Source organism: Electrophorus electricus, unplaced genomic scaffold (genome assembly GCF_041902795.1).
Source record: "Electrophorus electricus isolate QZ-2024a unplaced genomic scaffold, ASM4190279v1 Scaffold27, whole genome shotgun sequence".
In the NCBI taxonomy this organism is placed as follows: domain Eukaryota; kingdom Metazoa; phylum Chordata; class Actinopteri; order Gymnotiformes; family Gymnotidae; genus Electrophorus; species Electrophorus electricus.
Genome location: NW_027658550.1, coordinates 957,419 through 975,026, shown reverse-complemented (window position 1 = coordinate 975,026; position 17,608 = coordinate 957,419).

The window sequence follows — 17,608 nt, the reverse complement described above, 5'->3', positions numbered from 1 at the left end:
TGATAGTGTGTGTGTGTGTGTGTGTGTGTGTTTGAGAGAGCGTGAGTAATATATCCACTTTACCCTAAGCTGATGCAGGTTTTTCATCAGCCCCTTCATTGATTGAAAGATTCCATCCACATTTTTTATCATGCGCTGCCGTATGCTTGCTCGTGATTGGCAGGGCCTCGTTTCATGCCTCAGCATCTCCAGGTGTGAACGGCCTTTTGGTGACTGGCAAGGCATCTCCTGCCCTTCTTGCTGTGAGGACAATGATGTCACTTTCTGCTTCTGACTGGCAGCCTCTAAAGGATCCAAGGATCCAAGGATCAACAGTCTTAGTGTCCTGACTGGCAGAACACAAAGGGTGCAAAAAAGTTGGTAAATATCTGAGCCTGCTAAAATTCTATTTATAAAAACACCACCACCACCACCACCAGAAATATACTGTTTAACTATCATAGTGCAACAATGACTGTGTAACGGAGTGTAACAAATTCTTACCATCTTGAAGAGCAGCATCAGCCATTTTAGCTCGTCCTCCCACATAACCCTGCCCACCAGTATGCATGTAGGCTTCTGATTGGTCAGTTGGGATAGCTGTTGATCCTTGCTTGGTGGCTTCACTGCCTCCAGAGGCCGAGGAGATGGTCTTTTCTAACAGGTTCTTCCATCTGTGGAAACATCGCTAAAGCCATCAGGTCCCAATTTCTACAACAGCACAATGTTGTTAAAATCATCTGAACATAAATGGCCTGACACCATAAATGTTATCACAAAACAGACACAGCAGTGCTGACTGGTTGACCTTGATGAGAAGATGGTGGGTCAGAGAGAGACAAAAAAACAAACTCACGTGTTTTTCTCAGAGGAAGTCCCAGCCACCAGCTCGTATATCTGTCTCTCTGATGTACTGATCACATACAAGGCCTTGTTATCTGATAGAGAAGAGCAGGTTGTCAAACAATGTATTCAAACTAACCCACATGCAATTTCTAACTGGCTTCTTAATTTTTTAAAAATAAAATAAAGACATAGTTATTCCAGACCCATTCATCTATTCTGGCTATTCATAGCTGTAAGAATAACTACAAATATACCTGTAGCCACAGATCTGACAAGAGATGAATCCAAGCGAACAACGGGGCAAAAGGGGGTTTTGAGGTCCGTGTTCCTACCCCAAACCCCACCCAGTGAGCGCGCTGGACATCGCAAGATCAAACGGTCACCTGAACCCCTTTGGAGTAGCACCAACATGTCTGAGAGAAGCAGAGCATGAATGTCTGGAACACACACACACACACACACACACACACACACACACACACACACACACACACACACACACACACACACACACAGAGTGAGAATGGACCTGTCAAGTAATCATTTGCAAGAGGAAAAACAAAAATGTATGCAAGCTTGCACACAGATCATTGAAAGCATCCATTCACATTAAAAGTCCTTGAAAAGTCCTTGAAACATGTGTATACACACGTATGAACATACAGGCAGATGCAGGTGTACACACACACACACACACACACACACACACAGTTATTCAGACCATGTCATGTGTGAGGTAGCAGGGAACCAAATAACTCCAAGTCAGCATAGCACCATGCTCTCAATAGCTGCATTCCCCAGAGTTAACAGTGATTTGTTCAGCTGTGATGATCTCTTACCTATAGCTTTATCTTTGTTAACTTTCCAAGTCAACGGTCCTTCGTGGATCAGTTTTTTAGTGGTCAGGTCCAGATTCTACATAGAAAAAGAATATAGTTAATAATTCATACTCTGGATCAGGTGCTCCAAGACCAGAGAAGCTGTTTGGAAGGCAGATGGTGGATACATAGTAAGGCCGTACCTTGAACTGAGCAGCGACAGGACTGGCCTGCCTCTCCAGAGGGGACAAGTCTAGCCTGCGCTGATAACGGCTGAGCTGTCGCCGGTGCTCCGTCTCCCTGACGACCTCATTGACAGCTCGTAGTATCCCACGGCAGCACGCCTGTGCCCTCAGCAATGGCTGCAGGTCTGGAGAACCAGCTGTTGTGGGGGCACATACTAGTGTTAATCCAGGAGAAAGGGTGTGTGTGCTTGCCTCCTTGGTAAGCTGGTATGTGTGTGTATACTGAAGTGTTTTCATGGTTCAATACATTGTATGTGAGTGTTTCTATACATGCCTTCTGTGTGTCTGATGATGTTATCCAGCAGCAAGGGGTATTTGGTGAGTCTCTGCATCTCAGACACTAGAAGGTCCTTTAACTGTAGTCGGCGGCAGTGAGGGCTGGCTTCACATTCCTAACACACACACACACACACACGAATGAGCCAAGGACATCTAAGTCCAAATGTGGATTCTGTTGACTGCAACACCAATTTATACCTAAAACAGCATCACTAGAAGTTATGTGCTGCAATAAAAGTCAAATCTAAAAGACTGGATAGTCTCCAATTCAAAATATGGGTCAACCAATTCACAACCCAGCCCACTAACAAATATGGCAGAAGCTCTAGTGTTTGTAGGTTTGTCCAAAGGCTTTATACCTCTAAAAAGTGTTACCTGTATAAGGTGCGCGAAACGCGGGTCTTTGCGTTTATTTTTAATGAGCTCCAGTGCCTGACTCTGCTGACTGCACAGGTGAGACACCTGCTCCTGGAACTCCTCTCCTGCAGCGTCTTCAAACTAACACGCACACACACAAACACATTAGCTACTGACATATCAAGTAAAGCAACAAGTATATCCCACACTACACAGAACAACCACTTCATTTTAGACAGCACCAAAAGATGATGTGAACTAGAAAGGGAGTAACACTAGCCAGCTCTCACTCTAGACACCATGATGTCTCCTATGCCTTGAACTATAGGAGAGTCCCTCAGCCTCTTCATGGACTCACACAGATTCGCTGAAACACAAATGCAACACCACAAAACAGAATCTGTTTAAGCGAGCCAGTGTGTATGTGGTTTGTTAGAAAGTTGTGTCAGTGGGCAACAAAACTCTACTTGTGTCATGAAGGCCACCGCAGAAACAACATGTACAGCCTCCAGTCCATACCTGCTCACAGTAATGGCATGGTGCCAATAGCTGATATTGTTCTGTCATTAAATTCCCAGTTTGGGTGGCTTTTACACTTCTTTAATCTTGATTATGATTTAGACACCAAGTAGGCTTCAGAAATTTAGGTTTGAAAACACACTAAGACAAATGGAGCGGATTTGCACGCACGCACACACACGCGCACACAGAGAGACTGACCATGAAGACTGTAGACCTGGGGCAGGTTGGGGAAGATACAGGAAAGTTCTTCGACGGTCAAAAGGTTCCTCATCTTCTGGAAGAACACCTGATCGAGAACCCTGAGAGTCCGCAGGTGAGACGCTTCCGTTGTGAACAGCTCTGAGGAAGAGGATATAGCAAAGTCACTACAATTTCTTACAAACGTTACACAATTCAGAATTCCACATGTTCATGAGTCAGGATAGAATTACCATATGTGCATAATAAATAGAATACTGTATGTTCAAAAGATTTAGTAGCTATTTAGTTTAAGTTAGATCAGTAAATAATTTTTTTTCATTTTACATGTTAACTGTGTACTGGGAGTTGTCTTTTATAGTCAGTTGCTGTGCACCACATTTGCTGTTTTACCATATATGACAGCCTGCCGTTCGATCTCCCGGGAGCCGAGAGAGGCGAGTGTGTGCGGCTCCACTGTCTCCTGCCAGTTCTGACAGTGGACCGTGTCCTCTTCCAAAGGAGGTGCATCAGGCAACAACGCCAGTGGTGTATCCACACTCCTACAGGAAGAGAAGGAGGCATGGGGAAAGAGAGAAAGAGAGACAGAGCTTCAGCAGCAACTAACTAAGATAAATCAAGGTGATGGATATGGATGTTAAAGAACTGGACAGCAGGTGTGCATGTGTGCTCATTAGCATCAGACTAATGAGGTGTATATAGTTATAATTACATCTCAGTCATGCTCATGGATCTCTGCATCCTGGTGCAAGGCGGTGACATACCTGTCCAGAGTAGATGCTGTAGGCCGGAAATTCATGGCTCAGGAACCTCAGCAGCTCTTCCACTAGTGTGTCTAGTGAAATATGTTCAATGTTGGATGATCTCCTTAGTGTTCGTTTCAGTATCTGTTCATTCAGCTGAAGAACACCTTTTCTGAACGGGTTATCAGACGCAACAATGGTCCTTAAAAAGTCCACATTACCTATTATGATGTAATAAACGGAGGTGTGAGAGCTGCAGTAGTGATCTAAGCCAGTTAGCTAGCTAGCTATGTTCTTGTCCAGACACTTTAATGCCTCATGGCTGGTGCAATGACACAATATTCAACATTTCCTTCTGATTCTACTTTTAATTCTGTGACATTAGCTAAGCAACTATAAAGCTACTCTTGTCCAAAAATGCCAGTGTCGTTAGACGTATCAAAACGTATCAAACATAGCTTTAGCTAGGCTAGCTAATCAGACCTTCTATGAAACAATCACAACTTAGTAAATTCATAGTTGTTAATCACAGTAAAGTGTTTTTTCTTTTTGTTGTTTGAAAAGAGTTACCTTGTTACCTTGCTAGCTAACAGTTAGCTAGTAACAATGCCATCAAAAGTAGTTCTCCACTGATACAAGATAGCTAAGAGAAGTTTGGCTCGGAATGTGACTGATTGAAAAACAAAAATACATCACAAATAGCGTTATGCAATAATACCTAACGTGCATACATCAAATACAAACAGTCCCCAATGCAAACCTCTTTTACAAGGCAGCTATTTAGCGTCTGCTACTTCTGCAAAACAAACTCAGTCTTGCATGTTAGTGTTAGCTATCCAGCTAGCTAGGCATTGCTCCAGGACAGGTTTTAGTATAGCCAAAATAATTTGATTGCCTGTTAATTTTTTTAAAAGGTTGATGTAGTGATGTGACGTTTTACTAAGCGTGCCCTGATAAAAAGCTAATAAAATAGCTAAGGGCCAGATTCTGTTATATCATTAGTTAATGTCGTGTCCGTTGATGCAGGAAAGAAGAGACAGGAACCAATGCGTTACCCTGTGGCCTTTTATTAATGCAGAGCTCTGGAGATGTCACTTCACAACACAGTGCGAGTGAGATCTAAAGCATAACTTTGCAACAGACAGACTTATATTTCTCTCGCCTTGTGACACTTCTGCTTTTGTGTTTTTCCATCTCAGCCGTCACCTCTGTTTGACCGTCTCGTACACGTGTCTTCTTGCATAATCACACATATGCACGTCTAGGGCATTTCCTGTTATGTCTGGACATACAGTAATTATTTTATTTATTCAAGGATTAGTCCTATTCCATTCTGCGCATTATTCTCTACTAGTGTAAGCTTAGCATTCATTTAATTTCTGAAACCCCACAATTCCCCCTTTTGATCTCTACAAAGAGATCACCAATCACACTCCTTTATTCTGGCATCTCCTGTCTCTACGTCCCTTTCCCCCTGTATCAGTGGCATCATCGTGGTACCCTCATGCACATCTTTCCTTTCTATCATAGCTGAGATTAGTCTAACCATTAATGCCCTAATACATGGAATACAGCAGCACCCGCATGTCACAGCAATTCCCGTGAATGTGGCTAATGAAACCATCAATGACACAATTAAGTCTTTCCACTGACCGAACCGGCTCACCATCCAGGATTCCAACTGGTTGTTTATGCCTGAATTCTCATGCATTTCCTCTGATAGGGTCTTCAAACCATCCAATGCTCTACTAACTGACCCATCCGGAGCGGTATTATTAGGAATGAATGTACAACACATATCCTCAAGCATAGCGCAGACGCCCCCCTTTTCCGCCAACAACATATCTAATGCCATACAATTTTGCACCGCTATCAGTGAGGTTGGTCCCAGCTGATCTCTAAGTCCTTGCACTGCATCCCTAGTCAGGTTGGCTAGCCTGAGGACATTATAATGTACATAGTTAATCCGATCCACATTTTTATTTGGAGTAATGGGGAATAATGCGGAAAGTATCGGAATATTCTCAAATCCCCCTGCTATCTGGTCTGCTAACTTATACCTGTCCGGAACTCCACGAGGTATTTCTATTGCATCTATGTATGTGGGGGTATTCCTTGTTAAATCAAAATGGTTTGCCTTTCGCTTCTGTCTTGCTGCATCAGTTACCGGGTCCCTGTGTAGTTTTTTGCCTATCAGTAATAAAGGAGCTGCTAACCTGACCATGGCGCATGTCCCCTCCGAGTTCTCTGGCATGTTAACAACCAAAGTCATCCTTCCACAATAATCATACAATCCTGCTCGTGCCCATGAACCCACAGACTCGTTGCCAGTGACTGTGCGGTTACACCGCCGGGATGTGCCCCAAGCGTACTTGAGGTGTGCTTGAACTTCTAACGAAGCAAGTGTAGTTCCCCTCCCCCTTTTTGGGTGAAAATAGTCCTGTTCTGGTTCTGTTACTGATGGGGGGGAAAATAACGCTCAAAGTGTCACAATTCTTAGGGTTTCTTTCCTTAGTCAGGCCAATCATGCACACATAACCCTTGGGGTCTTTTTGTGGGAATAGGGGTGCCGGGGTTGTTATAAGTCTGGGTCTTGTGGCTGCACATGCTACACATCCACCAATCTCTACCCCCATTCTGCTTCACCGTCTTGTTCTTAATGTTTTAATCCTTTCCTACTGCCATGCTATTATTTAACCCAAGCGTGACCAAACTGTAAATGGAAACACACAACACAATACACCAACAAATAATCAAACAACACAATTGTCCAGAAGTCATCACTGGTGTTCTGTTCTTCTTACTTCGGGGTCTAAGGGTGGACTACCTTCACCCTTTTGCTCCCGGGGATTATTCTGCCCCTTCTGTGTGGGAGTGAACACCTGACCCGTCTGGGTCAGGTGAGTTAGGTGATGTTTCAGAAAGGTCCCTTGCTGTCTCTTGCAGACTCCTCTGCCGTGACACTGTGGCGGCGCACTGGCTCAGATGAAACCATGTTTCCCCTTTACCCTTCAGGCCTACGGCGTGGCTGGTTCTTTCTGTCACCTGGAATGGACCTGTCCACCTCGGCTCACTCCATTTTCTCTGTCTGCTCCCCGTCCGGTCCCCCTCCTGCGTGGAGAAAGCTGAAACGATACTTTGCAATTCATTAAAGTATGATGTGTGTGTGAGATGTTTTTGTTTTCTCATTTATTGTTAAGGGTCCGTGGGGTCCTGGAAATCCTCGACCTGTCTGCAATTCAAAAGGGGTAAAACCAGTGGTTGCATTTACTGAACATCTCATTTGCATTAATGCCAAAGGGAAGGCGTCAACCCAATTTAATTTTGTCTGTGCACAGATTTTGGCCACTTTGTTTTTCACATTTAGATTCATCCTTTCCACCTTACCTTGAGACTGAGGATGATACACTGCCCCAAATGAATGTTTCAGACCCAGCATTTTCTCTAACTCCTGCAAATTGCGCGCTGTAAAATGAGTGCCATTATCTGATCTCACCTTTCTCGGAAACCCATGGTGAGGAATGTACTGGTTCACCAGGAACTTTACCACTGAAGCACTGTCTTCCCGTTTTGTTGGCCACGCTTCCGTCCACCCTGTGTAGTTGTCTACGCGCATCAATACGTACGTGTACCCCTGTGCTGAGTCCACCATGTCTGTGTAGTCATTTACTATCTCTTCCCCTGGTGTTAATGACAACGGATACTTACAGGGTGCCACCTTAATTGTAGGTTTGGGATTGTACTGTTGACATACTCTACATGTCCCCTGCACTTTATGATAGCTACTCTTTCTGGTCCCTGCAAGGCCTTTGCCAGCTCCCTCATTTCTGCCTCATGTTTAATTGGTTTGTTTCCCGCTGTCCTAAACCCTGCTCTCATCCATTGTCTTAGCTCCACATGTGCTGCCCCTACCGTGTAAGCAGAGTCAGTATAAATATTCACTTCCTTGCCCTTTGCTAACTTCAAGGCCTCCACTACTGCCATTACCTCAGCTCGCTGTGCTGATTGCTAACCTTTCAGCCTTTCTGCTTTCACCGTCCAAAATTCATCTACTTCTCCCTGTGTTTCTGCCACCACTGCACACCCTGCTTTTATATCCCCGTATGGTCCTCTAAATCCACATCCATCGGTGAACATGTTCCCTGCTCCTGGAATTGGTTCTCCTTCTAGGTCTGGTCTCACCTTCTCCTGCTTTTTGACTTCCTGTTCGCACTGATGAGGCTCTTCTCCTCCCATCATGTCTGCCATGTTGATTCGTTCATGCGTGTACGTGATGTGTGGTGCTTCCAAAATTTTGCTGATCCTCTGTTGCCTTAGTGCTGTCAAGGCGAAGGCTTGTGAGTTCACGTATGCTATTACACTGTGTGTGGTTAGTACTGTGATTGGATGTCCCATTACCAGATGCGCTGTTTTCTGTATGGCTTTAGCCACTCCTGCTGCATGTTGGGTGCATGTTGGGTGTCTTTTTTCCATGTTGTCTAGCTGTGTGCTCACATGCATGAGTACTTGTCTCTCTCTCCCTTTCTTAGCTCACAATCTGATTCCAGTTTTTTCAGTCCTATCAGGTAACATGGAAAGGATCCACTTCCAATCCATGTAGACTCTCCTCTGGTGTCCCCCAGGGCTCAGTATTAGGCCCTCTTCTCTTTGTATACCTGTTCTCTTGGTGATGTAATATCTTCTCATGGCTTTTCCTACCACTGCTATGCTGATGACACCCAATTATTTCTTTCTTTCCCACCCTCCGATACGCAGGTCTCCAGACTTATCTCAGCATGCTTGACTGACATTGTGTCATGGATGACAGCCACCACTTGAGGCTCAACCCCAGTAAAGCCGAGCTTATGTACATCGAGAACTCCCTGGTATCACTATCTGAAGCTGCTCGTAGCCTGGGCATAACTTTGGACAACCAGTTGTCATTCTCTACTCATATTTCAAATCTGACCTGGTCTTGCAGATTTCTCCTTTGTAGCATACGAAGGATTCGGCCCTTTCTTTCACAGGAAGCTGCCCAGGTAATTGTGCAGTCTTTTGTAATCTCAAAGCTAAGCTACTGCAACTCGCTACTTGCTGGTCTTCCTCTAAGAGCCATCAGCCCTCTACAGCTTGTCCATAATGCAGCTGCATCACTGGTCTTCAATCTTCCTAAATTCATATGTCACTCCACTGCTGCGCTCACTTCATTGGCAGTATGAAGTAACTGACCACATCAGATTTGAAATCTTGATGCTTGCATACAAAGCCAAAAATGGACCAGCCGCTCTATACATTTTGTCAATTGTCAAAGCCCGGTCCACATTCACCCCAAAATCCAATTACACCAACGACCCTCAAAACAGTCCCAACACATGGGAGTGGGAAAGCCACACAGGATAGAGGGCCATTCTTCCTTCTCCCTTTCACAGGTTAGTTTATAAAAGGGAAATGTGATGGCATAATCTAGCATTAGGCTATTAGCATCCAGATGCAGCTAGATTAAGGTAGAACCTGGTCCTTAACACTGATCTTGGACAATTTCATTCTTTTTTGAACCATAACATTAGCCATTATACAACAAAGGCCAAACTGGAGTCAGTGTAAAGGAGCCACTTCTACCAACATCTTAACAGATCAAAGTATAAATCCTTTCATATGTGTCAAAAACCAACCCTGGCATCACTGAGCCATTTCAAGAGGTGAGGGACGAGCTTCACAGTATTTACACTACACAGAAGGTGCCCCTTCATAGGTAATGACATGATATCAGACAACAAATATGTTCCTTTTTGTTCCCTGCAATGTTGACAGGAGTCAGTCCAGAACAGGGCTGCACAAATAAGTATACAGTAATGAGCAGTGAAGATGATGTCTTGCCACAACACAATGGCAATCCCAGTACGCCCTGCCTTATCCATTGTGCGTAAAGAGAGGCCAAACCTTTATTTTCTATTCTGTAGAACGCTTAAAGAAATAAAATAAACTCCTTCCACACTCTTTATTCTTTGCTCTCGCATAGTGTTAATTTATAAAATAAAGGATACAACATAGACATATGATGATATTAATGCAAAATACTCTCTTGGAGCCCATGTGTCTTGCAGGGGTCCCAGTGAAAAAGAACCTGAATTTGTTTAAGTCACCCATCCACACATTCCATAAGGCGAAGAGAGCCACAATCTTGGGTCAAGTTGACATGGGCTGATTATGGGTCCTCGAGCAAAATGGCACCTGTTGGGTTGCCAGTTTGTCACTGATGACGTGAGTGAGTATTAACATACATGTATTGGGTAAAGTGCTTGGGGGGGGGTCCCTTTAATGGGCAGATTCATTTCCTCAGCCATACATTTTCAGTCTCATTTTAGTTCCATTTCTTCATCTTCATTGACTAATTTTTTTTTTAAACTGTCACCTCAGTTCCCTTGTTCCAACTTTAGCTTTACCTAATAAAAAAAAAAACACCTCACATATCTGGACTTTCATTTGAATGCTTTTTATTCCAACTCGGTGCATGAGCTGAAGGTTCGTCTGTCCTGTCTCTCTTCTCAGTTGCAGACAATACAATATTTGCAGGTTTCTCCCAGGAGAAAGGCATGCTGGGATTCTAGTAAAGAGCTACACAGGATGTATGAAATGGCAGGAATGCCACACCCTTAGTATGTGTGTGTTCATGTTTCAAATGTGTAAGTAAAACTCTTTACAATGTCTCGTGTAATAAATCAAAATCCTGTAGAATGGATCTTGGGCTGAACTGGTTCTGTTGGCCCTTCTTCGTTACCTAAACAGGTTGGAAAGATGACCATACAATTGCCACAGTCTGCAGGGGTAGTACACCATAAGCAACATAATTACATCAACTCCAAAATCAATACTAAACATTATTCAAATAAATACATAAAATTCTTAAAGTTAAAATTGGGAATTGCTACAGGTTTGAAGGCCAGTTTTCAGTCTGGCAATAGCAAGACCCAAGATCTGCGGTGATGTTTTAATATTCAACTGTGTGCTCCATTTAAACTCAACCCCAAATTATTCTAGTGATTCCAGACTAGATCTTTTTGTTTGGTACAATCAAAAAGAATTGTGGTACAGCATTAAACAGGTTTAGCCCCAGTATTTATAAATGGCTTCTTTGACACACTTACCATCGCTCGACCCAAGATAAATAGATGGTGTCCTGATAATGGAGGAAGACCCATGGATGGTGTCATCTGAACTGACTGACAGGTGACTTTTTTCTCACCATTGTGAGCAGTCTACAGTGGTCTGCTTCAATCTCCTATGAAAATGAAAACAAGGAGTTAACCAGGATCTCACAAGTGCACAAAGCCATTCTTTTAAAACATAACATGAAAGTGCTAGCTAGCTGCAATGATAGTGTGTGTGTGTGTGTGTGTGTGTGTGTGTTTGAGAGAGCGTGAGTAATATATCCACTTTACCCTAAGCTGATGCAGGTTTTTCATCAGCCCCTTCATTGATTGAAAGATTCCATCCACATTTTTTATCATGCGCTGCCGTATGCTTGCTCGTGATTGGCAGGGCCTCGTTTCATGCCTCAGCATCTCCAGGTGTGAACGGCCTTTTGGTGACTGGCAAGGCATCTCCTGCCCTTCTTGCTGTGAGGACAATGATGTCACTTTCTGCTTCTGACTGGCAGCCTCTAAAGGATCCAAGGATCCAAGGATCAACAGTCTTAGTGTCCTGACTGGCAGAACACAAAGGGTGCAAAAAAGTTGGTAAATATCTGAGCCTGCTAAAATTCTATTTATAAAAACACCACCACCACCACCACCAGAAATATACTGTTTAACTATCATAGTGCAACAATGACTGTGTAACGGAGTGTAACAAATTCTTACCATCTTGAAGAGCAGCATCAGCCATTTTAGCTCGTCCTCCCACATAACCCTGCCCACCAGTATGCATGTAGGCTTCTGATTGGTCAGTTGGGATAGCTGTTGATCCTTGCTTGGTGGCTTCACTGCCTCCAGAGGCCGAGGAGATGGTCTTTTCTAACAGGTTCTTCCATCTGTGGAAACATCGCTAAAGCCATCAGGTCCCAATTTCTACAACAGCACAATGTTGTTAAAATCATCTGAACATAAATGGCCTGACACCATAAATGTTATCACAAAACAGACACAGCAGTGCTGACTGGTTGACCTTGATGAGAAGATGGTGGGTCAGAGAGAGACAAAAAAACAAACTCACGTGTTTTTCTCAGAGGAAGTCCCAGCCACCAGCTCGTATATCTGTCTCTCTGATGTACTGATCACATACAAGGCCTTGTTATCTGATAGAGAAGAGCAGGTTGTCAAACAATGTATTCAAACTAACCCACATGCAATTTCTAACTGGCTTCTTAATTTTTTAAAAATAAAATAAAGACATAGTTATTCCAGACCCATTCATCTATTCTGGCTATTCATAGCTGTAAGAATAACTACAAATATACCTGTAGCCACAGATCTGACAAGAGATGAATCCAAGCGAACAACGGGGCAAAAGGGGGTTTTGAGGTCCGTGTTCCTACCCCAAACCCCACCCAGTGAGCGCGCTGGACATCGCAAGATCAAACGGTCACCTGAACCCCTTTGGAGTAGCACCAACATGTCTGAGAGAAGCAGAGCATGAATGTCTGGAACACACACACACACACACACACACACACACACAGAGTGAGAATGGACCTGTCAAGTAATCATTTGCAAGAGGAAAAACAAAAATGTATGCAAGCTTGCACACAGATCACTGAAAGCATCTATTCACATTAAAAGTCCTTGAAACATGTGTATACACACGTATGAACATACAGGCAGATGCAGGTGTACACACACACACACACACACACACACACACAGTTATTCAGACCATGTCATGTGTGAGGTAGCAGGGAACCAAATAACTCCAAGTCAGCATAGCACCATGCTCTCAATAGCTGCATTCCCCAGAGTTAACAGTGATTTGTTCAGCTGTGATGATCTCTTACCTATAGCTTTATCTTTGTTAACTTTCCAAGTCAACGGTCCTTCGTGGATCAGTTTTTTAGTGGTCAGGTCCAGATTCTACATAGAAAAAGAATATAGTTAATAATTCATACTCTGGATCAGGTGCTCCAAGACCAGAGAAGCTGTTTGGAAGGCAGATGGTGGATACATAGTAAGGCCGTACCTTGAACTGAGCAGCGACAGGACTGGCCTGCCTCTCCAGAGGGGACAAGTCTAGCCTGCGCTGATAACGGCTGAGCTGTCGCCGGTGCTCCGTCTCCCTGACGACCTCATTGACAGCTCGTAGTATCCCACGGCAGCACGCCTGTGCCCTCAGCAATGGCTGCAGGTCTGGAGAACCAGCTGTTGTGGGGGCACATACTAGTGTTAATCCAGGAGAAAGGGTGTGTGTGCTTGCCTCCTTGGTAAGCTGGTATGTGTGTGTATACTGAAGTGTTTTCATGGTTCAATACATTGTATGTGAGTGTTTCTATACATGCCTTCTGTGTGTCTGATGATGTTATCCAGCAGCAAGGGGTATTTGGTGAGTCTCTGCATCTCAGACACTAGAAGGTCCTTTAACTGTAGTCGGCGGCAGTGAGGGCTGGCTTCACATTCCTAACACACACACACACACACACACGAATGAGCCAAGGACATCTAAGTCCAAATGTGGATTCTGTTGACTGCAACACCAATTTATACCTAAAACAGCATCACTAGAAGTTATGTGCTGCAATAAAAGTCAAATCTAAAAGACTGGATAGTCTCCAATTCAAAATATGGGTCAACCAATTCACAACCCAGCCCACTAACAAATATGGCAGAAGCTCTAGTGTTTGTAGGTTTGTCCAAAGGCTTTATACCTCTAAAAAGTGTTACCTGTATAAGGTGCGCGAAACGCGGGTCTTTGCGTTTATTTTTAATGAGCTCCAGTGCCTGACTCTGCTGACTGCACAGGTGAGACACCTGCTCCTGGAACTCCTCTCCTGCAGCGTCTTCAAACTAACACGCACACACACAAACACATTAGCTACTGACATATCAAGTAAAGCAACAAGTATATCCCACACTACACAGAACAACCACTTCATTTTAGACAGCACCAAAAGATGATGTGAACTAGAAAGGGAGTAACACTAGCCAGCTCTCACTCTAGACACCATGATGTCTCCTATGCCTTGAACTATAGGAGAGTCCCTCAGCCTCTTCATGGACTCACACAGATTCGCTGAAACACAAATGCAACACCACAAAACAGAATCTGTTTAAGCGAGCCAGTGTGTATGTGGTTTGTTAGAAAGTTGTGTCAGTGGGCAACAAAACTCTACTTGTGTCATGAAGGCCACCGCAGAAACAACATGTACAGCCTCCAGTCCATACCTGCTCACAGTAATGGCATGGTGCCAATAGCTGATATTGTTCTGTCATTAAATTCCCAGTTTGGGTGGCTTTTACACTTCTTTAATCTTGATTATGATTTAGACACCAAGTAGGCTTCAGAAATTTAGGTTTGAAAACACACTAAGACAAATGGAGCGGATTTGCACGCACGCACACACACGCGCACACAGAGAGACTGACCATGAAGACTGTAGACCTGGGGCAGGTTGGGGAAGATACAGGAAAGTTCTTCGACGGTCAAAAGGTTCCTCATCTTCTGGAAGAACACCTGATCGAGAACCCTGAGAGTCCGCAGGTGAGACGCTTCCGTTGTGAACAGCTCTGAGGAAGAGGATATAGCAAAGTCACTACAATTTCTTACAAACGTTACACAATTCAGAATTCCACATGTTCATGAGTCAGGATAGAATTACCATATGTGCATAATAAATAGAATACTGTATGTTCAAAAGATTTAGTAGCTATTTAGTTTAAGTTAGATCAGTAAATAATTTTTGTTCATTTTACATGTTAACTGTGTACTGGGAGTTGTCTTTTATAGTCAGTTGCTGTGCACCACATTTGCTGTTTTACCATATATGACAGCCTGCCGTTCGATCTCCCGGGAGCCGAGAGAGGCGAGTGTGTGCGGCTCCACTGTCTCCTGCCAGTTCTGACAGTGGACCGTGTCCTCTTCCAAAGGAGGTGCATCAGGCAACAACGCCAGTGGTGTATCCACACTCCTACAGGAAGAGAAGGAGGCATGGGGAAAGAGAGAAAGAGAGACAGAGCTTCAGCAGCAACTAACTAAGATAAATCAAGGTGATGGATATGGATGTTAAAGAACTGGACAGCAGGTGTGCATGTGTGCTCATTAGCATCAGACTAATGAGGTGTATATAGTTATAATTACATCTCAGTCATGCTCATGGATCTCTGCATCCTGGTGCAAGGCGGTGACATACCTGTCCAGAGTAGATGCTGTAGGCCGGAAATTCATGGCTCAGGAACCTCAGCAGCTCTTCCACTAGTGTGTCTAGTGAAATATGTTCAATGTTGGATGATCTCCTTAGTGTTCGTTTCAGTATCTGTTCATTCAGCTGAAGAACACCTTTTCTGAACGGGTTATCAGACGCAACAATGGTCCTTAAAAAGTCCACATTACCTATTATGATGTAATAAACGGAGGTGTGAGAGCTGCAGTAGTGATCTAAGCCAGTTAGCTAGCTAGCTATGTTCTTGTCCAGACACTTTAATGCCTCATGGCTGGTGCAATGACACAATATTCAACATTTCCTTCTGATTCTACTTTTAATTCTGTGACATTAGCTAAGCAACTATAAAGCTACTCTTGTCCAAAAATGCCAGTGTCGTTAGACGTATCAAAACGTATCAAACATAGCTTTAGCTAGGCTAGCTAATCAGACCTTCTATGAAACAATCACAACTTAGTAAATTCATAGTTGTTAATCACAGTAAAGTGTTTTTTCTTTTTGTTGTTTGAAAAGAGTTACCTTGTTACCTTGCTAGCTAACAGTTAGCTAGTAACAATGCCATCAAAAGTAGTTCTCCACTGATACAAGATAGCTAAGAGAAGTTTGGCTCGGAATGTGACTGATTGAAAAACAAAAATACATCACAAATAGCGTTATGCAATAATACCTAACGTGCATACATCAAATACAAACAGTCCCCAATGCAAACCTCTTTTACAAGGCAGCTATTTAGCGTCTGCTACTTCTGCAAAACAAACTCAGTCTTGCATGTTAGTGTTAGCTATCCAGCTAGCTAGGCATTGCTCCAGGACAGGTTTTAGTATAGCCAAAATAATTTGATTGCCTGTTAATTTTTTTAAAAGGTTGATGTAGTGATGTGACGTTTTACTAAGCGTGCCCTGATAAAAAGCTAATAAAATAGCTAAGGGCCAGATTCTGTTATATCATTAGTTAATGTCGTGTCCGTTGATGCAGGAAAGAAGAGACAGGAACCAATGCGTTACCCTGTGGCCTTTTATTAATGCAGAGCTCTGGAGATGTCACTTCACAACACAGTGCGAGTGAGATCTAAAGCATAACTTTGCAACAGACAGACTTATATTTCTCTCGCCTTGTGACACTTCTGCTTTTGTGTTTTTCCATCTCAGCCGTCACCTCTGTTTGACCGTCTCGTACACGTGTCTTCTTGCATAATCACACATATGCACGTCTAGGGCATTTCCTGTTATGTCTGGACATACAGTAATTATTTTATTTATTCAAGGATTAGTCCTATTCCATTCTGCGCATTATTCTCTACTAGTGTAAGCTTAGCATTCATTTAATTTCTGAAACCCCACAATTCCCCCTTTTGATCTCTACAAAGAGATCACCAATCACACTCCTTTATTCTGGCATCTCCTGTCTCTACGTCCCTTTCCCCCTGTATCAGTGGCATCATCGTGGTACCCTCATGCACATCTTTCCTTTCTATCATAGCTGAGATTAGTCTAACCATTAACGCCCTAATACATGGAATACAGCAGCACCCGCATGTCACAGCAATTCCCGTGAATGTGGCTAATGAAACCATCAATGACACAATTAAGTCTTTCCACTGACCGAACCGGCTCACCATCCAGGATTCCAACTGGTTGTTTATGCCTGAATTCTCATGCATTTCCTCTGATAGGGTCTTCAAACCATCCAATGCTCTACTAACTGACCCATCCGGAGCGGTATTATTAGGAATGAATGTACAACACATATCCTCAAGCATAGCGCAGACGCCCCCCTTTTCCGCCAACAACATATCTAATGCCATACAATTTTGCACCGCTATCAGTGAGGTTGGTCCCAGCTGATCTCTAAGTCCTTGCACTGCATCCCTAGTCAGGTTGGCTAGCCTGAGGACATTATAATGTACATAGTTAATCCGATCCACATTTTTATTTGGAGTAATGGGGAATAATGCGGAAAGTATCGGAATATTCTCAAATCCCCCTGCTATCTGGTCTGCTAACTTATACCTGTCCGGAACTCCACGAGGTATTTCTATTGCATCTATGTATGTGGGGGTATTCCTTGTTAAATCAAAATGGTTTGCCTTTCGCTTCTGTCTTGCTGCATCAGTTACCGGGTCCCTGTGTAGTTTTTTGCCTATCAGTAATAAAGGAGCTGCTAACCTGACCATGGCGCATGTCCCCTCCGAGTTCTCTGGCATGTTAACAACCAAAGTCATCCTTCCACAATAATCATACAATCCTGCTCGTGCCCATGAACCCACAGACTCGTTCC